Source organism: Lacerta agilis, chromosome 1 (genome assembly GCF_009819535.1).
Source record: "Lacerta agilis isolate rLacAgi1 chromosome 1, rLacAgi1.pri, whole genome shotgun sequence".
NCBI lineage: Eukaryota > Metazoa > Chordata > Lepidosauria > Squamata > Lacertidae > Lacerta > Lacerta agilis.
The window spans coordinates 69545154-69572557 of NC_046312.1; the positions used below are offsets into that span (position 1 = coordinate 69545154).

The 27404-nt window shown below is 39.5% G+C and overlaps 1 protein-coding gene across 7 annotated transcripts in view; it reads right to left on the minus strand.

Annotated features, from left to right (window-relative positions):
- SOX6 (SRY-box transcription factor 6) overlaps positions 1-27404 on the minus strand; it is a 413675-nt gene that overhangs the window by 293543 nt on the left and 92728 nt on the right. The gene's annotated exons all lie outside the window — the stretch shown is intronic.

Here is a 27404-nt window from a genome sequence, read left to right on the forward strand (position 1 = left end):
AAAGGTGCCTAGGGCTACCTGTAGAAGTTAACTGCCTGAAGTTTATATAAAATATAATTTTGAAATCTTCAGAAGTTTAGTGAAGCAGAAACATGGACATTTGTGAAGTACACAGAAAGGCAAAATAAATAATGGCAACACAAACACAGAAGGGTTATATGTGGGAGCTAGTTGAATGTGAAAGGGGAGGGTGTATGAAAAGATGGGGGAATGATTTAAGGAATTTAAGGCCAATGAAGGCAGTATTTTTAATGGAACAGAAATATTTTGTAATGGAACAGGGGGAAAAACAATCTTTGTGACTGAATGACTCTTCCTGCTTTTTAAAAACATAGCCATATATTCACATACTGTATCTAACAAATATTCAAAGACTGGGAATAATGGGAATTGCAGTTCAAAATATCTAAAGAGCACCAGGTTGAGGAGGGCTACCATAAGCCCTCTCATAAAAGGTTTGGTTTTTTGTACTTAATTTGCTCTTCTATACGTACATGTCTGTTTTTATCAGGGTACTGCATATTGTGCACATTTTTTAAAGTCAGGTACTTTTCTTTTGTAAATTGAAAAAGAAAATATATAATATCAGGAAGTATTAAATTGTAAACAAGACATCTTGATTTATGCAAGCCTTGCTTTGCTTCATCTATCTTCATCTTGTTAGGCTAAATTAATTAATCTCAGCACTGTACACTTTCTCTTTTCATTACATCAAATATTATGGCCTGGATATGGGAGGAAGCTCTCACCAGAGGGATTTTAAAACACTACCTCGAGGAAGAGTTTCTACAAATGCATAGCTCAAGCAATATTAACCAGATTATATGCATTAATTGTATAGAAAGTTTATTAACGACAGTATTCCTTGGCTTTAAAATAATTGCATTCCTGCATTCCCAAAAATATTTTCAGAATCTTAAAGTATATCAAAAGTAGTTTTTGTTTGTAAGAAATCAAATATTTGGACATTCATTTAAAAATAGGCTAAATAAATTGACACCACAAGTCTGTACATTCTTTAGGAAAATCATCTTTGTTTACAGTACATCAAATTATGAGAACACAAACAGTTTCAAATTATTTAGGCCGGCCACATACACTCTATGAGATGAGTCTATGTTGTTAACACACTTTCCCTGTTAATTTATTGATGTAATGAAAGGAATAACTAGATTCTCAGCAAGAAGGGGCACCATGTTAAACTGTTCTGCAAGTTTTCCTCTCTTAACTTGCAACAGTAGAGCTACTGGAGCTATGTAAGTGGACAAAACTGTAAAGCCTTTTTTAATCTTACCCTGATCAACCAAGCCTCTCCTCCTCCAATCACAGTTTTGTGCGTGATATCTTTCTCCTAGTGTTTCTTATTTAATTAAAACAGACACTGACAGAAGGACATGGATTAGGGCTGTAATGATGCATTTACTTAGATTAATCGGAGTCTCCTTTTGGAGTAATGGCTTAAACAAAGAACAAAAGGAAATTGTTATGAAACAGCCTTTTATCCCAAGCAAAGGTCATATTATGAGGTTTTTAATTTTGTTGGCCTCTGTTACATTGGGCCTCGCTACTAGAACATGAGAAGTGCCCTTTTTTTCTCTTGCAAAGCCCGTTATTATAATATAGCCATTATAGCTGCAAATTAAAATGTCTGATTTTAAAACCGGTTGCTTAGCTTTCAGAACCCTCTAATTAGCATGTTGTGCATTGTTGTGAAGGAAAGACGACTAAAACACTAATGACCCACTGCCAGGTGACTGCACTATTGCACAAAGTAATAAAGACCTTTTTAAAGGAATACAATGAATTATCCAAGATGTGGTCTTCTTCTCTGCACCACTTTATTCATAAAGAATTCATTGCATTTGGTCACAGAAGCAAGTTTAGGGAAATATTTCTATGGAAATATTTTAATACGGGAATGACATAGAAGACCAGAACCGTGCTACATTGTTAGGGGATCTCACCAGAAGCCAGACCACTTCTCCTTGTTTCTCCAGCAGTAGCAGGGGTAGGCAGGGCGCCTACAGGGATGCTGCTCCTTGGGATTCAGCCTTCCAAGGCAGCAGCCTCAGTCTGCCTCATGGGTGGGTCAGCCCTGTCAGCCAGAAGATAGCTGGACAACACGGGTCAATGGTGACCAAGAAGAGCAGGAACAAAGTGAGAAGAAGCAAGATGTATGCTAAGCTGAAGAAGACCACCCATCCCCTCAGTTATTCAGCACCAAGGACTTTCCCTGGCAGATTTCTGTATTTTTAAATCTTTCAAGGATATAGGGGAATGAACAAAAGCTCATTAGCCACTATCAAGAAGTAACTCTGCTCAAATTGTGTGGTAGAACAGAGGCTAGGAGCCTGCAACAGAATTATGAAGAACCAGCATGCCCATGGCACCTGGTGAGTACTAGGGCAGATTCACATCTGCATGTGCTTTATTTGATGCTCTGCATGTGATGACTTGCAGCTGAATGTGTAAACAAACTATACTGGAAAGCATAGTTCTGAAGTTATACAAAAGCTCCATCTGTGGTGTTATCTGCAACAACTCATTCACACTTGCAAGTCATCTCTTAAATGGTGCTGTTATCAAGTGAATAAGCATGCATGAGCAAAAACCAACCTATAAACTTCAGAAGTGAAATATGAAAACAGAGCACAAGCTAGCAACCTAAAGCCACGGATCAAGTATCAAGTATTTCATGAGAAACCAAATCTAAAACATGGCAATACCAAGCCCAAATCATCAAAAACATCTACCCATAAACCTTTCACTGAATTTAGCGGTAGATCGGCAGCTAAAGGAATTACAAGAATGGGTCGTGGGACACTGTGTAATGTGAGTGAATGCATTGTGTGCGTAATTCAATATCCACTAGCCTAAGCTAGCATTCAGAAGGCACATTTTGACTTAATAAATGTCAAATGTTGAAACACACACCACAGTCATTTTGGTAAATAAGTAGAAAAATGTGGGCCAATCCCCCACATGCAATATGAGCATTGGCTTTAAAGTAAGAATTGTTTAGATAGTAAATTAACTGTGTTGCTTAACCTTCACTGGATAAAAAGCCCTTCCAGGCAATATCTGTATCCATTCAGCATTAGAACAATGAGCTCCTGCCTGAGCATAGTACTTAGTGTCCTGTGGTTTCTATCGAATATCCATATATTACACCAGTGTACATAGCACAGTAGCAGTAATTTAAGAGTTCAGCATAGCAGCCTGGCAGGATCAGGCTGGCATAACAGCGGTTAGTGGCATGGTACCACACAAACAGTAGCAAAGCAGTCATGCAGAGCTAGGAGTCATGCTGGCATGGAACAGAAATAGATACCAAATTGGGTTTGGTATAAGACTGGGCTGTACAACTGCAGCCTCAGACTTGTGTTCAGCCCTTGATGCAATTCAACCAAGTAGCAACTGATTTACCTAGCGATTGTATACATTTGTTATAACCTTTGTTATGGCCATTGGCCATGCTGGCTAAGGCTGAAGGGAGCTGAAGTCCAACAGTAGCTGGAGACCCCCACATTGACTACTCATAAGTTCTATATAAAAACAAACAAATGTGACATTTGCTCAACCTTGCCTATGAGAATAATGGCCATTAAATGTAGCTCTGAATTTGGTAAAATAACAAACCAAGTATGCACAGTGAAATATAGCAATAAAAATTATCACAAAAGGACACCTGAAATAGCAGCAGGCAGATTTTTAAGAGATTCTTCTAGAGAGACATCATTCAGAGAGACAAGAAGACAGCTTTAAGGGAAAAGAAGCTCTCCAAATATGGTTGTGGTTAAAGAACATGCTCTTTAAACTGACAGCTAGAATCAACTGCACCTCAGGGGCGAAACACTTCTTGCCCACTGAAGCTTTTATTCTCTACTTTACCTTCAGGCAAAAACAAAACAAAAAAACCCAGCAGGATTAGGCCAGTTAGAAAGCATGATCATATGGAACAAATCCATACTGCTAAGCAGTACCTTTGTCATTCATATCCAGTAAGAGATTGCACAAATTTGTTGCAAATAGTTTGTATACTTCAGTATATGGTTTTTATGCAGATGGGAGAATGTTTAATTTTAGCTAAATCTTCTTCATGATGATTAGATTTCTATCAAATGGGGCTGGACTTGCCAAATACAACTGCTAGGCAATGTGCTGGAGTGCAAAGTGTGGTGTAGTGGTTAAGAGCGGTAGACTCGTAATCTGGGGAACTGGATTTGTGTCTCCGCTCCTCCACATGCAGCTGCTGGGTGACCTTGGGCTAGTCACACTTCTTTGAAGTCTCTCAGCCCCACTCACCTCACAGAGTGTTTGTTGTGGGGGACGAAGGGAAAGGAGAATGTTAGCCGCTTTGAGACTCCTTCGGGTAGTGAAAAGCGGGATATCAAATCCAAACTCTTTCTCAGCCTCCTCCTTGTTCTGTACAACAAAAATGAGTTCCTATTCATGTATGTACAATGGTTTTGCCTCACTGTACAGGACCTGAATGTGTCAATACCTGACACACTGAGCACATCCATGGCTTGAATGAAAGAAGAAAGTCACAATAAACGAGCTCAAGAAAGTGAGCATATTAAATACCTGTAAATTCTGTCAAATATGGTCCCTCCAAATATTTTGTGGGTTTCATATCCATCACCCCCAGCCAGCACGGCCGATTTTCATGGATGATGGGAGCTGAAGTCCAGCAACATCTGGAGAGCACCAGGGCAGAGAAGACTGGTGTGCGTTAACAGACTACACATCTTAACATGAACTGCTTTGTCTGCTTAGCAGGTTTAGTTTGGGCAGCTTTATCATCAGATGAATTGCAACATAGAAGCGCCTCCAACTAATAAAGGAAGTTGAACATAACGTTTCTTTCATGCTGGCACCCACTGACAAAGCAAGATGCATTGTCAGCCCTCACTTAGTGAAATGTTTGTGTTGCGAAGCAGCTGAAACAAATGCTTTTTTCATTTTCATTTAAGATGGCCACCCACTCATGTTTCTCAAAAGCACAACACACACATTTCATAACAGAACACAAGTACTTTGGACAAACCACCAAGGAAGAAAAGCGGAGCTATTTATTTCATCATCAAAGAGACAAACCCGATAATATGCACGATTGCATTTAATGTATCTCCGGGGGAGGGGGGGCGACCAGCATCACAGAGGCATTATGACCAATGTGTCTGAGAAAGGGTGTTTAAGCAACAAAAACAGTTCCATTATCAATGGATCGTATCCCTCCTGCATCCCTCCTGCTGCAAACTATACCTTTAGCAGGATTTTTTTGTTGTGACCATAGTGGGGTGATAGCAAACCCCCACTCTGTGCACCACAGTCCTGATCACCCCACAACTATTATTTAAAAGGAGGGGGGACCAAATGCATTTAATGTATCATCTAGCTCAGCCCTAATTTATTTTTCCAAATAACCAAAACTGGTTGAACTGAATGCTGGTGCCATCATAATCTCACTACTCTGTTTTGCTTCCTAGTCACAGAACATGAGCAACCATACAACAACATTATGAAATCCTTGGGGGGGGGGTGAGAAATGGCCATTCAGACTGTACAATTATGCCACCATACTCTCTTCTCCCCATCATATCCCTTTAGAATCTTTGTATGAAATATGATGAACTCACAGGTATCATTATCAAATTTATGGTATAAGTTCACTGCATTGCATGATATGTCTCATAGTTGTTTGCCCTGCAGTAGGAAAAATTTGCATAGAGTTTAAATGTACGTGAGGTCTATACAATCTATAGTTAAAACACTATTACACAGTTATATGTTTTTCTGTATGAAACAGTAAAAAATAATAATCCATTTTTTCTTTTTCTTTAGGGCAACATTTTATTACAATTAAATGAAAGGCTCAGCACCACTACTTCTTTGAAAAGAACCATGCCAAATAATAAAAATAAAAAATAAAAGAGTTTTAGGACATTTAACAGAAAAAAGATAAAAGATGCTTATTTCCATAAGGTTATATCAAAATCAAATATGCTTTTTTGATCTTTAAAATGGGAATGGTTTCTCTTTCATAATTCTTCCAGCTGTATACACTTTTGGACAAGTACTTTGACAGAGAGAGAAAATTGACGAGCTTAAAAACAAAACAGATGCCTTTAGTCCTGCCATTTTTAATTAATTTATTTATTTATCTATCTATTTATAAAAAGGAATTCCGCTCTCCTCTAGCATTCATCAGTGACCATCACTGCAGATCCATACCCCTGGCTCAGAATCAGAACATGCAGCTCCCCTGAAACTGAAAGGAAAGGTCCTTTTACTGACTTGGAAAAGGGGGGGGGGGGAATTGTGAAGGGGAAACACACTTGCATTCCGATTTCCTTTGAGCTTTAGGGTCATCTTCCTTATAGAAGGCAAGCAAGAGCCATCTATACTATGTGACAAATTTTAAAGGGGATAGGTGGGGTGGGAAACCTAAAAGTAGGATTGCAGGGGATTAATATACCATATTTACTCGAATCAAAAGCTCACCTTTTCTAGCCAAATTACATTGTGAAAATTGTGAAAATCTTTACAGCTACATTGAACACATCCCACTGCCTTCCACTATGCATACGCAAACATATCCAAATAAATATTTTCCTGTAGCATTGAATGTAAGATCCCCAGAAGGAGTCACAGGAAACATCCACACATATACCCTCAGAGGGAGAGCACACACACAAATCTGGAGACTACAGATGGGATATATGTGTATTTTAAACCAACACTTACTCTGGAAGAATCCAGTTTAAGGGCATTTCTATAGCAGCATCTAGTTTTGCACTTTGAAAAGGGGTGGGGTGGGGTGGGGTGGGGGACATGGCTCCAGTAGAAGAATGATAGCTCAGAGTTAAACTACTCTAATTCATAGCTGTCAAGTTTCGGATTTGAAAATAAGGGATCAGCAGTCTCACCTCTCCCGGGTACAGTCACATGTCAGTGGTGGGCGGAGCCAGAAGCAAAAGTGGGCGGAGCAGCAATGTAAACTCCAAGCGGCCTCGGGCTCGGAGCGGAGCAAAGAGGAGGGCAGCCAGCAAAGAGGAGGGCAGCCATGTGCTCCGCGCGATGGAGCCCCATCATCTTGTCTGATCCCATCAAAACAGGACAGGAAGCAGCAGCTGCTCAAAGGCAGCCAGGCTCCGCCTGCCAGCTAACCCTATTGGCCGGCTGAGGGGCTCGGCGGCAACGGATAGGGGCTGATGCAGGGGGAGGAATACACCCCCCTGTAAGCATGGGAAACGGCTCCCACTTGCTTTGAGGGCTGAGGCTTTTCTCTCCAAGTAGGCGAGGTCTTCCCACCCAGTCCCTGGCCAGCAGGGGAGGAGCTGCTTCCATTAAAAACGGGAAATTTAAGGGAAATAAAAAATAAGGGAGAGCAGCAGGAAACTGCTTGAAATAAGGGAGAATCCCGAGGAAAACGGGATACTTGACAGCACTGCTCTAATTGCATGCAAAAGATCCCAGGTTCAATCCCCAGCATCTCCAGGTAGGGATAGAAAAAACTCCTGTTTGAAACCACTGCCAGTCAGCCAGGGGTCAGCAAACTTTTTCAGCCATGGGCCGGTTCACTGTCCCTCAGACCTTGTGGGGGGCCAGACTATATTTTGGGGAAGAAATATGAATGAATTCCTATGCCCCACAAATAACCCAAAGATGCATTTTAAATAAAAGCACACATTCTACTCATGTAAAAACATGCTGATTCCTGACCGTCTGCGGGCAGGATTTATAAGGCGATAGGGCCGGATCCGGCCCCCGAGCCTTAGTTTGCCTACCCATGGTGTAGACAATATTGAGCCAGTTGTACCAATGGTCTGATTCAGTATAAGGCAGCTTCCCATGGTTCCCTAGGATTTACTACACAGTCAAATGTGAGCTCCAATTTTAATTTTTAAACCTTCAGCTCATAAATAACAGTTTATTGTAATATCACATACATACCATAGTTGTTTGTATCAGAGAAAGCCGTAAGCAAAAGGGACAAGTTAGTCCAAGGACATAATGTCTTTCAGGCTCTATAGCACTTAGCAGGTTAGTGGGCCTCCAAGGCCTAACAGATTTAACCAAGACTTTTCACACAATCAGGTAAAGAACGCTCAGCCAGTCAGTAGATGTCCCATTCAGATAACAAAGAGAATATTTTAGTGACAATGTGAGAAAATAACAGTAAAAATGGTTTAAAAACCCACTCAACCATGTTGCCTTTTTGTGCTCAAAAACCTTCCCTGTAAGTTTCATCATGACATTCACTGTGGTCTTCCTGCAGCAAATGTGAAGGCAGATGTACATTTTAGTCAGTGATTCTGGTAAGACAAACCAATATATCTGTTTGACACGATAGATAAATAAAAATCAATGCAAAGACTGTAATATGTATTAATACACCAGTTTTTCTTCTTCTTCACTCACTCACACATATACACAAAAAAGATGATTGCTTTTTGTTGTGCAGTTCGTGTAGAACTACCAAGCAGGTTCTCTGAAAATTTTAGTATTCCATGCATTCAAATTTATTGCATTAGGAATCTGAAAGATACCACAAATGAGAGATGGTTATTAGTATTCTGGCTAGTCTTTAATGACTGTGCTCCATTCCACACCACTGAAAGGGGTGAAAGTTCTCCACTGTGAGCAAATCTGGTTTTATACTTTGTTAGGTCACTTCAGTTCCTTGGAGTGGCCCTTCTTACAAGTCCATTACCTTAGGTTAAATATGTTCAGCTGAGCGAACCATAATAACGATGACGCAATAATCCTAGATGATTGTCTAAAGAAATGAATTTGGGGTGTGGTTTTGAATTTGATAAAGGAAGCCATGACTCCACTGCTCAGTTTCCTCCCTCTCTTTTTTCTCCGGTGCCAAATAATTTTTTCCCCCATTTATCTTCTGCTGCATTTTCATTTGCATTGAAAACTATGAATGGAATAGTTTCCAAACATGACAAACACTGAAGTACAGTATAGTATGATCACTGTATGAGTTTGTCAAAGTCTGTGCATAAACTGGCTAACCTTTTTACCATCCATATGCAACAAATGTGTTATTAAAACATCTTGAAAACAAGCTGGCAATTACTACCACACTTCTGCATATATCTCTAGTTCTCTAGCAGAATACAGATTTCAAACTCTGAGTGATTTTCCTTGCTGAATTACTAACTTACTGTTTATGTTTGGATTTCAAAAAAAACAACATCCACCACTATCATCCTTCTTCCTCATGTGTTATCCTAGAGATACTGCTATAACTGAATCAAAATAAGTAGGCCTACATGCTAAATTACAATTTCAACATTCATCTGAGTTTATAGCTTCTATTATTACATTCAAGAACTGTGCAATATGCAAATACAGAATAAAACTGGTTTAGGAAAATTAAACTGAATGCTAACTGGGATATACCTTGTATATGCTTGACAAAGGTGTTCAGGGGAGGTGGGTCAGATTGCAAGCTCCTCAGGGCAGACACCTATCTTCTTTTTCTAATGCTACTAGTTAAAGTCCCAAGTATGACACTATATAATAATAAAGGACAGTAATCAGACTGTTGGCTGCACACAAGATCCAAATGACTGAGACAAGCCACAGTTCACATGGCTTCCCTTAACTATACCAATTTAGGAAAAGTCTGCTCCCTTTGTAAACCCACTTTCCAAAGGATGGGTGTTGGGGTGGGGAGGAGTCATGGTGTTGGGCATATTGCCCTTGCAGCATGGGAAGTAACAGTAATGCCATTGCAGCTATTCTCCCAGGGAAATGTGTGAACCCCCTTCAGTTATTGTTATTTAAGGTATCAATTTGTGACACGGATAGCACTGTCAAGCCACTAATTCCCTGTGACTGTGGTATGAAGATCAGAGAGGACTGTGCCATATCAATCTGAGAAGTCTAGCTAGGCCCTCATGTCAGGATGGGGGAGATATAGCAGTGGTAGACTTTGCTTTGAAATTCTGCCACACAGGCCTCCTCTTGCCTATGTCTTAAAATGGTTGCAGTTTGATATGCTAGGGCCCCCTATCCTTTTGTATGTACCTCTCAAACTTTAGGAGCACACATCCATTTTAAGGCACTGTTATTTCCTTACTCATTTGGCTCCCATCTTCCTTTGCTTGTGTTTTGCTCTCTGCTATGGGCTGCATCCACAGCTGCTGACCCCAGCATATGCCTACTTAATCATGGTAATTGCCTCATCCCAGGAAACGATGCCAGGCAAGTTTACCAAGTGATGAGCTTGATACCGATCACCTCAACTAATTGTGTGAATTGGCCTCACACATCAGCAATTTGGGCTGGAGAAAATGCTGTCAATCATTTGTACATTAAAAAGATGGTACATTCATAAAATAAGCCCCAAAATATCATAAAACAGCAGCATCCTCCCCCATCAGCAGTTTAATCTTACCTGCACCCTCCCCTCCGCAAGTTCCAGCTGATTAAATTCATACTGTAGCAGACTGTCTACTTCCTGGCAGCTCCTATGTATGTATATCTATATATATTACCTGTTTCGCTTTCTGTTTTTCCCTTCAGAACATAAATAAATCTTAACCTCCCTTGAGTGACAGCAAGAAATAACAATATTTAATTAACATCTCTTCATTTGTAACAGATCTTAACAGACTCCACCCAGTTAATAAAGCTCTGCAAAAGTATCCCTCCAATGTTTTGAAAAAAGCTTTTAAAGAAAAGCTCAGAACACTGTGTTCTTAATTCAAAAGCACATGCCGAATTAATTATGGTCTTATGCTTTGACCAAAAGTAGGATTTGTGGGATTTTCTCTTCCTTAAGTCAAAGGATTCAAAAGTAATTTATGAATGATACTGAAATAATGTTTGAATTAGTTGCTAACATGCTGTTACCTTGGAGTACTCAAATGTGTTTTTAACAGTATAGTGCTAAGCATTCTTACTCAGAAGTAAGCCCCACTGAGTTCCACGGTACTTACCATTCTCAAGTAGATATGTTTAGGATTGTAGTCTACAACAATCTGATTGACCATTTAAAAAAAAAAACTGACTTCAAAACAATAGAAGCTGCATTAAGTAGAAATATTTCCTATTATCCCTATCTGTTTTTAGATTATCACTCTTGGTCACACAACCTATCCTGAAGCTTTATAATAGTGTGTATTTGAAAACTGAAGAAACTCTTGCTGCTAAACAAATACCATGAGGTTGAATCCTTAATAGTCACTTATTTTGACATTAGGGAGTTTTTCTTACTTCTTCATGCACAAGATTTCCTGTAGACATTAGCAACATTTCTAAGCTAGTGAAGTCGTTTATCTTGTTCAAATATGCACTTCTCCCCTGCAGTAGAGAAAGCACACATGCAGCTGCTATTGTGCAGTTGTCCATTCAAGGTCTCTTGCATTCAAGATGACCACATAACTGAAGGCATTTGCCATTCGGGTGTTTCACCATTATGTGTGCATGATTTTCACTTTCTAGTAGGTTGATCTTAGCTCGCAAATTGTATCATCACAACTGTAGATGTCCTTTCCAATTACCAATGATCCAATTTCAAAATATTTGCATTGTGATGAAAGCAAATACAACCATAATTGCATCTACAATTAACACTGAAGATATTTTAATGATATCCCCCAGACAGAGGGGAGTTCTAAGTTGCCAGTGGATTCTCTGCCTCTGAAACCTCTGCTAATACAATTGAATACCTTGCTAATACCACTGGGGAAAGACTGTTTACTGTTTTAGTGCAAAAATACACCTCTCAGAAAATGGATCAAATACTGTTGAACTTAAATGTACAGCTTTTGCAAACATGCAGCTGACATTATATTCTGCGAAGAGATGCATGTTGCATGACCATGCTCTACATTTGAATTTACAGTCTGATGACTGCAATAACAATCCAGTAAAAAGTCACCTTTTTGGAGTACACAAACCTGAAATTCTGAAATATTTTTGGAGACTATAAAAGCATTAACATTAAGAAAAATAGCTGCCCCAACTCCCCCCCACCCCCTTTTTGGTACCTGCTTTAGCATGTGAGGTCTGGTGGATTGTCAAACATCTTGCACTGCTTTTATCCACTTATTCCTTAATACATTAGAGTCTTTATCATGAAAAGGTTGTTGACCCCCCCCCCCCCGAGAAATCTTTTTTTTTGTGTGGAGTAGATTGTCAGTTTAACAGGAAACCTGGTTTAGTTTTCCTAATTGAAGAGTAAAAGTGATGAGAGCTTGGATAGGGAATTCCCATCATCGTCACTGACCACTGTCATGCTGAGAAGAGCTGGAGCTTAACAACAGCTAGACAGCCTTTCTCAACCTTGGGTCCCCAGTTGTTTTGGGCCTACAAATCCCATCATCCCTGACCACTGGTCCTGCTACTTAGGGATCATGGGAGTTGTAGGCCTAAAATATCTGGGGACCCAAGGTTGAGAAAGTAGCAGGACCAGTGGTCAGGTGCCCCATTATTGGCTTTGTTGAACCACAATGCCAAGTTCTCCCCTCCCCTAGGGGTCAAACTAGTTTCAATGTGAAATTCCGCTATCTGGAGTTCTCATTATCTTGTTTCCCACCCCCACCCCTGGAATAAACCAGCAATGGGGAGGAGTGCAATTTGGATGCAGGCTGTGACATGGGGGGGGGGTGCAGTCTAACTCTTTGCCACCCTGTCAAGAGCTGAAGCCCATACCTAACTTTGGGAAGTGATATTTATCAGAGCAGTGGTAGAGAGCCAAAGCACTACACACCATGAAGGTGGTGGAGCGCTTTTCATTACAAGGGTTTTTTTAGCACTAGCTTCGTGGCAGCCTACCAGGAATGCTGAAATGTTGTATTTCCTGCAGAGGGTGGACTAGATGAACTTTCAGGTCACTTCCAACTCTGTGACTCTAATCCAAATTATGCCCCCCCCCTCACAACTACTTTCCGAGAAAGAAAAAGATGTCAGGAACTCCAAACGTGGAGCTGATCATGACTCTTAGTCATGTCAAATCAGAAGTATGCACTTGCTCTAAAGCCAAATGGCAAAATACTACAGTTTGTTACTTTCCTGCAGCTGAGTTGATAGGAAAAGAGATACAAGTCTGAGAGCATAGATATGTTAAAGGGAATGTGAAGTGAGTGGTTAATGTGCACAACAACTGGCCAGTGTGCACATTTAATTTTATTTATTTATATATAAAAATATAGACCGCTATATCAGTAACAATCAACTGACTGTTATGGAAAGATGTAGTCTTAATTGCCTGCATAAACTTGGCTAAATAGAAGGCTGAAACAGAAGGAGCCAGCTGCAGAGCCCCCAAGGCTCCATGCCCAGTGTAACCAAACCGTTTGTGCTCCCCTAAATCCACCTCTGCAGTTATAACCCCCCTCTTGAAGGAATAAGTTTGTAGTATGGGGCTGCTTCTAGAACAGTGTTTTTCAACCTTTTTTGGGCAAAGGCACACTTGTTTCATGAAAAAAATCATGAGGCACACCACCATTAGAAAATGTTAAAAAATTTAACTCTGTGCCTATATTGACTATATATAAAGTAATTTTTCAATTTTTCCCACGGCACACCAGACAACATCTCGCGGCACACTAGTGTGCCGCGGAACAGTGGTTGAAAAACACTGTTCTAGAACAATCATTATCTATTGAGGTTTGGGTAACCTGGGTGGTGTCTTCTGGTAAACTACTTAAATTTCTTGCAAGGCACTTAGAAGCTTTGTTATAATTAAGTGGTATATAAATTTTGTTGGATTGTGATCATTTTTGTTAATTAATTAAATAATTTACTTAATGCAGATTAAAGGAACCCAACTATAGCATCATATCCCCTAGGTACTTCATACATACTTTTTTTTAAATGAAAGCAACACATTGCATTCCTATACTAATTGCTAAATTTGAGAGAAAGAAAGAGTAAAACACTTCAAGAATAAAAGCTAAGCAATGTTAGTAACTTTATGTTATTTCCTATTTACATTTCTTCTCACATTTAATTACCAGAATCTAAAATGTATTAGAAATACTATAGTCTAGCTAAAAGCAGAAGACTGAACATGCACAGAGATTTTGTTTATATATGTGTGTTATATAAGGCGTTTCAGGGGGCAGGAAATCCTAGTAGACCTTGGGTTGTCTTTTATTCTTGAGTGCACAAAACAGAAGAATTGTTATTTATCTTAGAATATTTGAGAAGGTGACCCTATCTCCCACTCAATAATCTCACTCCTATGCTTGAATAGATCAAGAAAGGGAAAAAAAGTTTATTGATTATTCAGCCACTGATGTCTCTGGGCCAAACCCAGAAAAATGATTGCCATAGAATAATCTACAATGAACTCAAGAGAAGTAACAAAGAAGCCCTCATTAATCTACTAAAGGAAGACATTACTTTGTTTCAAGAATAGCAAAAACCTCAGTTTCCTGCACTGGCTCCTTCTGGAAAACAAGTCTTTTGACACAGATGCAATCTTATTGCTTATTGCTTGTTGCATTTTGCTTTTTCTAAGATAATTTACTGCCTGGCCTACCATGTGATGGCTTTTGCACTCTTAACTATGGTGAAATCCCACCAACACAGGTGGAATAATGCTGGCATATACTTGCAGATAAAATGCATTGATAAAACACATCTAATACATGCAATATGGTCTATGAGGAGTCCCACCACTAGCACATCATAAAACCAGCTTTATTAAAAAGTGGACAGGTGAGCCTTGTGATCAAGTAGAATAATCTACTCCCTTTGTCTTTACAGGATGGTACTTTACCTCTTCTGACAGAAGACTTGTATATCTCTGAAATACCTACAAGAGAAAAGCTAGAGGTATGCAATGATGGTATAAAATGTAGCAGAGCAACAAAGCTATCACTTCTATAGTTAAACTATCCATAATAATTTGTTTGCTGCTGTTATTGTTTACTAGAAGTGCAATGAAACTACTGCACAATACTGAACAAAATGCTTTCCCACCTTTTAAACAGCTGTGTGCTTTAAAAAAACAAAACACAACCTCTAACAAATATGCAATTTCACAGAGTGGGCAATGGTTATGCCATATATTTTTGCTGTTCACTTGTCTTGAACCTAACCCTAATACATAAGCTAAAAGCCGGACTGGCACTGCTTCAGCAAACGACAACTTTTAATAAACCTTGATAAGCTCATAGAAAATAAACTGACTTCATCTACAGTCCTTTATGAGACGCACAGTACATCCTGAACTGCAGAAGTTAAATTAGTATTTGCTGTGTATGTTATGTTTGAAATCCATCTAGTTCTTGGCACACACCCTATGGCAAAGGTCAGAGTAAAGACAGAAGAACGCTATGGCACCCCCCTAACACAGATGATCTGAGACTGACTAGTCAAGGCACTATATATGTTGACTAAAGTACAAGCTTAAGGCTATCCAAGTGGTTTCTTTATACTGTGAGGATGCACCACTGTCAATCATTATAAGCTGCATAAATGCCTAAGGAAGACAAGATGATGTCCTTCCATGTCAAAACAGAACATTAGTTTTATGAATGAATCCTACCGTAAATATACATGTTTCACAGGCCAGAAAAATCATGGTGTCTACCATCAGAATAAATAAGCTATTACTCCACTGGCTGTCTTGAACAGTTATTTTTTATTTTCTGAGGAAGAAATCATTGTGACATTTCTTCCTTAGTAGATTCGTTGAAGCAACAGCAAGGGGTGTACGCCTCAGTGATAACAAACGTGTTATCACTGAAGAAGTGTGCATGCACACGAAAGCTCATACCAAGAACAAACTTAGTTGGTCTCTAAGGTGCTACTGGAAGGAATTTTATTTTATTTTATTTTATTTTGACTATGGCAGACCAACATGGCTACCTACCTGTAACTGAAACGTGTTAAAGACAGAGCCAAGGTGAGAAAGTGACCCTAGCTTTGAAAACTGTGGCTTCATTTGTGCTAGCAGAATGGGTTGTGGTAAAGCAGTGCAGGGACCACCTGTAATAGTTTTAATACAGACTAGACTCTACAGCATCCTTTCTCAACCTTGGGTCTCCATATGTTGTTGAATTACAACTCCCACCACCCCTAGTTAGCAGGACCAGTGGTCAAGAACAAAGGGAGTTGTAGTCTCAAGTCTGGTCTAGAGTGACAATATGATGATTTTAACTTTGATATTTTATTTGCTTTTGGTTGTTTATTTTGTTGTTTATCTCCAACTTTGATCAGGTGTACTATATCCATATTCATTATGCCAACCTTCTAACACATTGTATTGTTTTATCTTTTTATAGTGTAACCTGCCAGGCAGGACAGAAATGTAACATACAAGCATCCCCAAACATCTTCAGCTACTGGCCCAACATCTTCTCACTTAGAGAACAGCTAGGACTGTGAAAGGTCAGGGCTAGAACTGAGTAGTCCTTTACATAACTTTACTTGAAGGTGAAAACAATATTTGCGAATCATTCATCATGGACAAACAAGTGAAACAACTGAGTGAATAAAACTTAATGTGAACTCAAGGCTTCTGCAGTAACAGCTGCAGTCATTTACACAGTTGCAAAGATGAATAAATATACAGCTGTGATATTGAGAAAGGCTGTCCTCATGTAAAATACTGTTACGAGTTTAGGATGTTAAACTGGGTGCTAGATCCCTCTAATCCCTGGATCCAGCAAGTATAAAAAGCTAATCAAGGCAGGCTAGCTTTCTGAAACCCATGATCAAGCAAATGTTAACAAATAAACTAGGCTAGCTACCTGATGAACTGATCACCTGGGTGATGAGCATTAAAGGAAACAAAGGAAATGGAGGCTCTGTGCAAGATGCCAAATATGTGCCCTCCTTCAACTCTGAAATAGCTGGAAGGACAAAGCACAAGTTTAGAGATGAGTTGAAGTGATGTGGGCCAGAAGCAAAGCTGGAAGCTGGAAAGCCAGAGATGCAAAGCAATGGTTGATTTCTGTTTGAATCCAAGGCTGCAGCTATGGGAGAAACATTGCCAAAAGGAAACATGAACCCTGGGTAAGTGCATGGAACCCCTGGAATCTTGCACTGCTCAGAGATTGGGGTGGCGCACAACAATACTAAAGTTTCTGCATATGCTCTTGTTTTGTATCTGAACACACAATCAGAAACAAAAATATAAACACCCCAAGTAGCATATTCATGTTAAAAACTTGATACAAATGTAATTTTTAAAAAGGCTAGTTTGGAGCCAGATTTTATAAATTACTAGGGAGTATTTGACCTGAATGCCAGTGGGTATCCAAGTTCATTCAAAGCAATAGCGGCCAAATTCTTCCTCCCTGGTTAATGTCATCAAAACCTGCTAAGTACAGAATGCTATTTAGTTTGCATTCCAGGCCTTGCAGTGCCCATCTCATTCTAATGTGCCAATATTGTCCATCCCATTTCAAAAACACACACCACTGTACACCTATTCATCTATATGTTGCAACGTAAGCACAAAAGCATTACAGGAGGAGAGAAACATTGTGCTAACAGAGCTATAGTATTGATGAATAAAAAATGTAACCCCCAGGCTAAGCTGCCAAATAAGTAGTGAATTAATTTCTGTAAAGTACTCTAACATTACAAAGGTGTGTTGAAAGGTGTCTGCTCATGTTTCAAATTAAACGCACTGCTGGTCAGCATTAGCACCTCAGCTTTGAACAGCAGCCATTTGCCTATAACACTTCAGGGGTTGGGAAAAACGGATTTTCCGTTCACACTGGAATAATTAGAACATGTCAGGAAGAATTAATTTCCTCATTTTTCAAAAGGATACACAGAAATTACCATGTTATTATATGACAGGGTCCCTTGGAGAATTGTATTAAATTTAATTTCTAGCGCAGCCCACACAACAAATTAAAGTCATAAATAAGATGGAAAGAAGCAGGACGCAGAGCATATGTTTATGGCAATGAGTGAAGCCAAGGGACCAGAAACAACTATCTTCATTTCATTTTATTTAAATCAGCCAGACACTGTGTATCTGAATGACAGCACTTGTTAATGGTGCTGAGATTATAGGGTCTTTAAATTTAAAAAAACAGAAGCAGTCAGTTGGTGTTTGAACTGGAAGGTTTTCTCAAAAGCAGGCACTCAGTGGGTTCCCTTGCATAAGGCTGTGGTCACGCTCCAGCTTTTGCAGAGAAACACACTTTATCCCCCCCCCCTTGGTAATAATCTAAATCTATGATTTGCTGCACTCACAGGTAAGCACTGAGAATGAGTTATGGCACCAGAGTATCCTAAAACCTGATGTCCCACAGACACTGACACTTTCACAATCTCATAATTCCCCCCCCCCAACAAATATTTGGCAGGGGGGGAAGCTTTTCATTTAGATGGTTTAAACTTTCTGCTTCTAATCAGGCTTATACTTTTTAAGAGTGGAAAGGACAAAGGCTCTCTCACTTGAAGTTCAGTGCTGTCACCACGACTTGAGAGGATGGGACTCTGAAACTCTAGGGATAGAATCTAAGAAATGAGGTGCCCGTTTAAAGCACGTGCTTCCCCCAATCCTGAGAACTGTAGTTTACCCCTCACAGAGCTACAATTCCCAGCACCCTTGACAAACTACAGTTCCCATGATTTTTCGGGGAAAGACATGTCCTTTATCATGAAAGAAAGATGCTGAGATGAATGACCAGAATGGGGAGGAAAAGCTGGGAATTCATCTTTTGGCAGACTAATTTACCTTCTTACTTCTTGGTCCTCACCCATGGAGACCTAATGAGCCCCAAAACTGTGGATGACAGCTTGATACTCCAAACCCTAGTGTTGCCCACCCCTTCATAGTTCTGCATGCACATCCAAGTACTATTAACAGCTCATGGTCTCTTGAAATCTACATATGTGTATGCCAACTTCTTCTCTTGCCTCAGTAAAAAACGGTGGCACTCACAAAGGGGTTTATAACAATGGTCAGATTATACAATGTTAAAGTCAACTCAAGTGCATTTTAATAGTGTTAATAAAATTTTAATAAAGCATTATAAAATATTTACAGTGCTCTAACACTCTTTGATACCTGCTTCTCTTTTATCTTGTGTATGCTTCAAGCTTTTGTTGCCCATGTTATAGATGAAAATATTAAAATTGGATGCAATGACACGGAACAATATTACTTGTTCTAGCTATACTGTATAATATTGCAGGACGTACTTCTTTAAAATCCTGAGCTCAGGGAGGCATAAAGACTATGAAATATTGTGCTTGACCACTCTGAATTTCAGTAGGTAGGCTCCTATAATTACTGATAATCTGTACAATGAAATTGCAAGTTAAGAGCAGCAGTATATGAAATATTCTTCAATTATGGCAATTGCAGTAACATTGACCTTCATTTTCTTTAGCAATGAACAATACTTATTGCAAAAGCAAACAGATATTATAAATGAGGATGAGGTGAGGAACTAAAAGAGTTATTCAAAATGGTAAAAATAGTTGCATGTGATTCGGCGTGACATTCACCTTTTCTCGTGGATACTTTTAAACTTTGCTTAAATGATATATATTGCACTGTTACACACTGTTCACACTGCTGCAGCATGAAAATCTGAAGCTCTCTTTCAACCATCACAGCAGCAGGGTACTCAGAATTTCCCATATAATTATTAGCAGCACCAAAATCATGGTTGTTAGCTTGCCTGCCTTGAAAAGGAGAACAAGTTTGTCCCTTCTATGAAGTAGCTGCCATGGATGTGAGCACTCCCTTGGGTGCAACAAACTTTAAATAATTTGTGAATCAATTAACTGGCAATTCTGCGCACAGCTCAAATTTCACACTCCCAGGTCACTGCATCATCAGCCTGATATGAATCATAACATTTTGGGGAAAAGTTCATAATTGAAATCATTAATTAATTTAACAGGACTTTTAGTTATGCATTGCATTACACAGCTATAAAGGGGCAAGGATTAATTAGTTGTTTCTCTGACAGTTTTCTCCACTTGGAGGAAAACTTTTCCAACAATATCTTGGCATACGCAAATAAGCATCAGCCTCTTACAGCCAAGTTTCAGAAGTAGGTTTTTTGTCAGCTGGATTTTGCTGTGCTTTGAATTTTAACTGCTACACACTGTGATAGGAGGAACAAACTGAAGCAAAATGTGGTTCAGGGATTATTTAAATTGGATACTGGTCACCAGCAAAGCACTTGCCCTTTAGGTAGGTAACGATGTAAGAAGAACCCTACTGGATCAGGCAAGGGCCCAGCTGGTCAAGCATCCTGTTCCACAAAATACCTATGGGACACCTACAAGCACAACCTTAGTACCGCAATGCTCCTTCCTGATGCAGTACTGCCCAGTACTGCCTCCAACAGTACTAGCTATTGTGGCCGGTAGCCAGTGATAGCCTAATCCTTCATTAAGTTGCCTAAACTTCTTTTAAAACCATCCAAGTTGGCAGCTATCACTACACATTATGGGAAAGAATGATATACAGGTGAAACTCAAAAAATTAGAATATCGTGGAAAAGTCCATTTATGTAAGCAATTGTTTTCATTAGCTACTGGAGTTTAATATATGAGATAGACTCATGACATGCAAAGCGAGATATGTCAAGCCTTTGATTGTTATAATTGTGATGATTATGGCGTACAGCTGATGAAAACCCCAAAGTTGAAATTGTTAATTTGGGGTTCTCATCAGTTGTACGCCATAATCATCACAATTATAACAAATAAAGGCTTGACATATCTCGCTTTGCATGTCATGAGTCTATCTCATATATTAGTTTCACCTTTTAAGTTGAATTACTGAAAGAAATGAACCTTTCCACGATATTCTAATTTTTCAAGTTTCACCTGTAGTCTAAGTATACACTATACAGTTGCTATCTTGCTCTACCTTGCTCTCACCATGTGCCCCCAAGCCATCCATTGCAGCACATCCTCCTGATTGTTGGTGTGTTAACACTGCTGGCACACATGGCGAGAACATTAGGGATGTAACCACATAGCGTATTGGCCCAAATATAAGCCACACCCGAATATACGCCGCACCTTTAAAATTCAAGGGGGGGGGAGCAACAACACTCGAATATAAGCTGCTCCCTGAAATTTCATCAGGCACTCACACCCATTCCGTTTTACCATATGTCTGTTTCAGCAGCGATATTGGAAAAGCACATTTTTGTAAGGTCGCGAATTTAAGCCACACTTTAACTTTTCACGGTCGGAATTGGGGGGGGGGCATGGAGTGAGGCTTATTTTTCAGGCCAATACGGTATTACATGTACACAGATAGGTATTTTGCCTACAGCCAGCATCATGTTTCAGCCAAAATTGATTTAAGAACTTTGGGGGAGGAGCGTGCAGAGACAGAGACAAAGGGGGGGGGAGAGGTAAGGATTCATCTTGTGTACAACCACTTAGCTCAATGTAAAGTAAAAAACTTCTGAATGACTGCCAGGTTTCAAAGACACCTCTTAAACATCAACAGATCAAACAAGGCAAAGCCTTGGATTTATGGAAGCATCCAGCTCAAATCTGCTTTTGAAATCAGCAAAACCACACTGAGCTTACTTCTGGCTTGATAATGACCAACACATATTACCTAACCTTGCCTTCACCTTGTACAGTGACATTCTCCCTTGCCTGCGGAGTAGGCAGCAGCCAGGTCTAGCAGGCTCACCATGAAGGCATGGATCATGCAAACCCATGGAGAGAAACAGAGCCTCTTCAGTGTTGGCCCCCTATTTATAGAAGATTATCTCCTATGAAGTACTTATGTCCTCTTTATTAGTGAATTTTTAAATGCATTTTTATTTGCATCCATCCATCCATATAATTTTAAACTGTTGATTTCATGTTTTTGTATGATTGGTTTTATACGCCACCTTGTGAGGATATTTGTCCTGAAAGGTAGGATATAAATCTTGTAATTGATAAATATATTTCCAAAACAAATGGACATTTTGTATTCCATTGTATTTGTATTTGGCAACTTTTACTCACACAAGGAGTGTAGGAGCCCAGGAGAGTGCGTCATCATAGGGCTAATGTAAATCAAGGGTCAGAAGCCCACAACCACCTATCATGTCACCACTTGGGAATCTTCACAGGGAATTTTTAGCCAATTTTTAAAAAGACAATTTTTAGTCAAGTGGTACCCTAAGCCATGTATCACCACACTGCCTATTTCCTCATTATAGGCTCACAGTCCTGCCTTCCCAGTGGGTAAAGTTCTATAGGACTACTGGGGCAGCAGTATTGTACCATAACAACAGGATTACAATGAATATATGATTATCTCAAGATGCTGTATTACACCTAATCCAAAGAAGCATTCAGACATGTGTTTTTAAAAATATATGCATACAAATAGAGAAGTTTAGATATGTTGCAAAATGTCACAATCAGTGGCACAGTTTGAAAGAATTCAAAGAGTCTGGATTTAATTCTCTTCTTTCTCCCCAAGTCAATACAATATTTCTGTTTTCATCATATGTGTGACTTGCTCCATAATCGTACTTCAAGAAACCAAAATTTTATGCTTTTGATGGTTATTTTATTAAGCTTATTTGTTTAAGAAAGGTTTATCTTATTCCTACATTCACTCTTTGAACCCATCTCCCTCCTCTCCTTCAAATTCCTCATCAAACATTTCACCAAGCCTTCCTGAACTAGAACTTAACCGGCCTCTATCCAAACCTATTTCTTTATCAAATTCTTCCTGCCCTCCCCCACCAACACAGACCAACTTCTAAGCCCTCAGGTCACACATCAGGTCATGACTGTGTTTCTACCATACTCCATCTACCACACTGAGGAGCAGTTAAGTACTAAGAGCACCTTAATTTCCCACAAAGCTCATTTCAGATTTTCAAGCCACATCACTTTGCACCTTATCATCTAAACGAGGCTCTTCTTTTGAATTAGTGTTGTATGTCAAGAATATAAATTATGTTTTGCACACCAAACAAAGTGACAAATGACCCTGTATAATTATAATTTTGAAAAGGAGAGGGTAAAAAATTTGTGCTGCATTATTGTCTCAATGTATAGTATATTCAGGAGGTAATATTTTAGATTATTTATATGATTTAAATCCAGAGACTAATGGTGTCACCCTTAAGAACAAGTCAATAGCAATTGTGCTTATTAAAACTGAGGTGTAATATGAGTTTTGTTAGTAAAGAGTACAGAATTATATTGTGCTGTAATGTTAAAAATCTTTATAAGCATTCCTGCAAAATAATTATTTATTAGCGTTTGGAAAGGAGAATAACAAAAGCATTTTCAGTACTTTTGGACAGACAGAGTCTTTTTTCCTTCCCAAAGAGCCCAATTAAACTGCATGTATGATGAAAGTACAACTACCTCTTAGTTAGACCACTATCAGTCTGAAGCAATGAATTGGATCATGCTTATAAGTAGACCCGTTGAAATCAATTGACTTAAGTTACTATCAAAGGAATCCTAACAACAGAAAGTCTATCTAAGTTGTTGATTTACCCCTATTCTAAACTCTGTTCATGAGGAAATTGACTTACACCACTGTAAGTGGTGGGTTACTACTAGGTCATGTGACTGAACTGAAAGGAGTTTGGAATAGATGTTAGTCTCTCTTTGCCCTGTCCAGCTCCTGCCACAACCCTGCCATGCCCCTTTTTGGGGATTTGTGTCAACATAAATTCCATCATCTTAAGTTCCACCAGTTAAGACGAGGTCAGGGACATTCACAAATGTATCTCCAGCTCAGCTGGGGTGAGACACTTTTCTGGCATAGACCCAGCCGAGCCCAAATTCAACCAGGAAAGCCCAAGTTCCTCCAAATCCAAACTCTCACATCCCAGTAGGGTCTTGGTTTTGGATTGTGTTGTTAGTCTGGAGCCAACACAATAATGTTCCAACACTGCTTTGAGCTGCAATAACCAAAGAAATGTCTGCCACCTTAATTCAATAAAAACAGTATAAACAATAAAACAGTATAAAAACAGTATTAAAAAACCATTTAAAATCCCCAAAATGTATGTATTAATTTAGAAAAGTATTTATATACTGCCATAAAATATACCAAGGCAGCGTATACAACCAAACATAAAACATCATTTAAAATTTGAATAAATACAGATAATCCATTCAGGTGACTGACTAATGACAAATTAAAGATTACAAGAAGCATAACTGAGATCACACCTCTGGAAAGTTGTGTCTAAATAAAAAGTTTTCAACAGGAACTCAAAGATCACCTCTGTCTAATTTGTACAGGGTGGGAATTCCACAAACAAGCAAATTCCAATATACATATACGGTACTATTAGGGTGGCAACTTATGCATCACAAAAAAGGGAAAGAATGATAATTATTTGCATCAACATGTGCTAATTCATATGAAGATGCAGATTACGACCTAATTGCTATAATTCAAATAGAAATTGGGATGGCTCAGTTGGTAGATCATGAGACTCTTCATTTCAGGATTGTGGGTTCAAGCCCCACATTGGGCAAAAAAAAAAAATCCAGCATTGCAGGGAGCTGGCTTCAAAGCCCTTACTCTCCCTTCCTATGGTTCCTTATCTTTAAATTTGAAGTGGACCTAACACTCCTTCAAGTATAGGACCACTTCAAACAGTGGATTGTTCGCTACACCGTAGGTCACATGGCCACCTATATGTCATTTTGGTCACTACTTGGTATCACCATTTCCGTATCCATTTAGCTTTTACACATGCCAAGAGGCTGACACCAGACTTCTAATATAGAGTTAATTTGTGCCCTCTTGTATCACATGGAACGGAAACGCTACTTAACCCGAGAATAAACTTAGTCTCTTAAAAGTTCTATTGAATATCTTTCATGTTCCTTTATGCCTTTGTGCATAGATTTTATATACATTGGTTTAATCAAATTACTTCTTCAAAGATTCATTTCGGGTGATTGGATAAATGACAAATCAGGAGAACAAAGTGGGATTTGCAACTAAATATTGCAGTGTATGTCCCACCCTCTAAGGAGAGTGCTCTTGTTCAGGAATCCAGCCAACCTGAAAGAGGAGTCTTGTTATACTGTTCAACCCTGGGGCTGGGAGTTTCAGGAGTTGCAAAGAAGTAAAGATCACACCCTTCCTAGGCCTAATCCCACTGTGCCATAGAGTGGTAGGCTGCTACTCCCAACCCAAGTGTGTTATGCCTACATAGCCAAGGATGTAGCTCTTCTGGAGTGGGAAAGGGGGAATGCACGTCCACTAAACATCCCTGTATAATGCAAGGTTTCGCTTTTTTTAGTACAGGATGAGAATTTATTAACCTCAAGACAATGCATCCTCACAAAACCAAATCCACCTCTCCTCTTCAGGAGAGAGCAAAGGCATGTGGGGATCATAGCTGTCAACTTTCCCCTTTTTAAGGGAAATTCCCTTATTCTGAATAGGATTCCCCGCAAGAAAAAGGGGAAAGTTGACAGCTATGGTGGGGATGGAGGCAGTGGTGACTTCCTGGTGGTTGCACTGCAACTGTGAGGTCAGAGGAGTTTGGGGTTAGCAGCAGCACCACAGGTGCTCAGTGCCGTCACCAGGAGGATACCACACCCCCTTTCTCATTCTTTAGGCCCAACTGATTGAAGCATTCTTTTCTAAAAGCTCACAGGTGACTCAGGTAGAATTCCACATTCACCTAGAACTCAAGACATTCTAGACTAGACACTCTGTCACTCTCTGCCATGTTGTGGGGGTAAAATGGGATAAACTATGTCTGTTGCCCCATGACCTTTGGGAAAGAGCAGAAGTTGGGTTTCCTTTGAGAACTGTACACAAAACATTAACCATCCCACAGAAGTAAGGTAAAGGTAAAGGGACCCCTGACCATTAGGTCCAGTCAGGTCCGAGTCTGGGGTTGCGACGCTCATCTCGTGTTACTGGCCGCGGGAGCCGGCATACAGCTTCCGGGTCATGTGGCCAGCATGACAAAGCCACTTCTGGAGAACCAGAGCAGTGCACGGAAACACTGTTTACCTTCCCGCCAGAACAGAGCTATTTATCTACTTGCACTTTTGACGTGCTTTCAAACTGCTAGGTGGGCAGGAGCTGGGACTGAGCAATGGGAGCTCACCCCGTCGTGGGGATTTGAACTGCCGACCTTCTGATCGGCAAGCCCTAGCCTCAGTGGTTTAACCCACAGCGCCACCCGCGTCCCTCCCACAGAAGTAGTAAGTGGCATTTATTATTTTGTTTACAATGTCACTTGTCTTGTTTTGCTTTTTAGCACCAAAAGCATCTATCTTGATTCTCCCTCCCCTCTTACGCTGATTACTTACATTCAAGAAAAACCATGGTATTGAAGAAAATAAAAAAGCAGTTTTACATAAAGTTGAATTATTATGAACATGCTCTTTGCTGCTGCCAAGATTGTGTTGGCTAGGCACTGCAAAAGTGAAACAATACCATCTATGAAGGAAAAGCTGATCAAGGCTTTAGAGATTGCCAAAATTGATACATTGACTGATATCGTACAAAGAGAAATAGACTATTTCATCAGTTCCAGCCCTAGATAAATGGAGTACAATACTACAGATTATGCTCAGAGGGCAGGGGGAATTCATTGCAGAGAAGTTTGTTTTTTATACTTTGACATCATTTAATAAATTAAAATTTTAATAAAACAATAAAATAACTTTTGCAGATCTCCACAGGTTCCCTAGAGGGCCATACCTGACAGAGGTACTGGGAGAGGAAAGGAAGGGATCTGCAACATTGCAAATAAGCTTGAGCTACCTTTTCAGACTACTGGTAACTAGAATGTAATTAAACCTTTGGATAACACAGTTGCTCAGTTAAATGGATCTTATGCTGAATTGTCATGCATCCAGGATATTGTTTTCAAAACCTTAAATTTTAAATCCAGCCTTGAAGTAGGAAGCTTAATTTAAGGGAGAGTTAATTCTTAGAAAAGTGTGCATCAATTCCTAAAATATTGCCCCACCAATCACAGAGGTCTGCAGGAGGGGGGCTCCTACAAATACCATCTCACCTAAAAGTCTGTTACATAAAACATAGGAATAAACCCTTTAGTGTGGCAAAACCTACCCTTTGGAACTCCCTCCCATTACATACCAGGCAGGTGCCATATCTCTTTTTGGTGCCTATTTCCTATTTCAACAAGCCTTTATCTTAGTCTGTATCTATACTGGATTTCAAATGGTTTTTCTATGAGTTTTTAGTGTTGATATTTCTTATTGTAAAGTCAGTGTGGGATGTTTCATGGGACTGCCTCAGCAGAGAGGTCTACATGCAATAAATGAAATTAATACTGCCTATGTACATGTGTACAGTAGAATAAGACAGTACTCTCCAAACAATGGTGGCATTCAACGAAGGGAAACACCATTTCTAATGTTCATTTCTTTTATAATATCTAGGTCATCGCCTAACTAGAAAATACACTTAGAGTATGAAGATATTTTAAGGGAAGAAA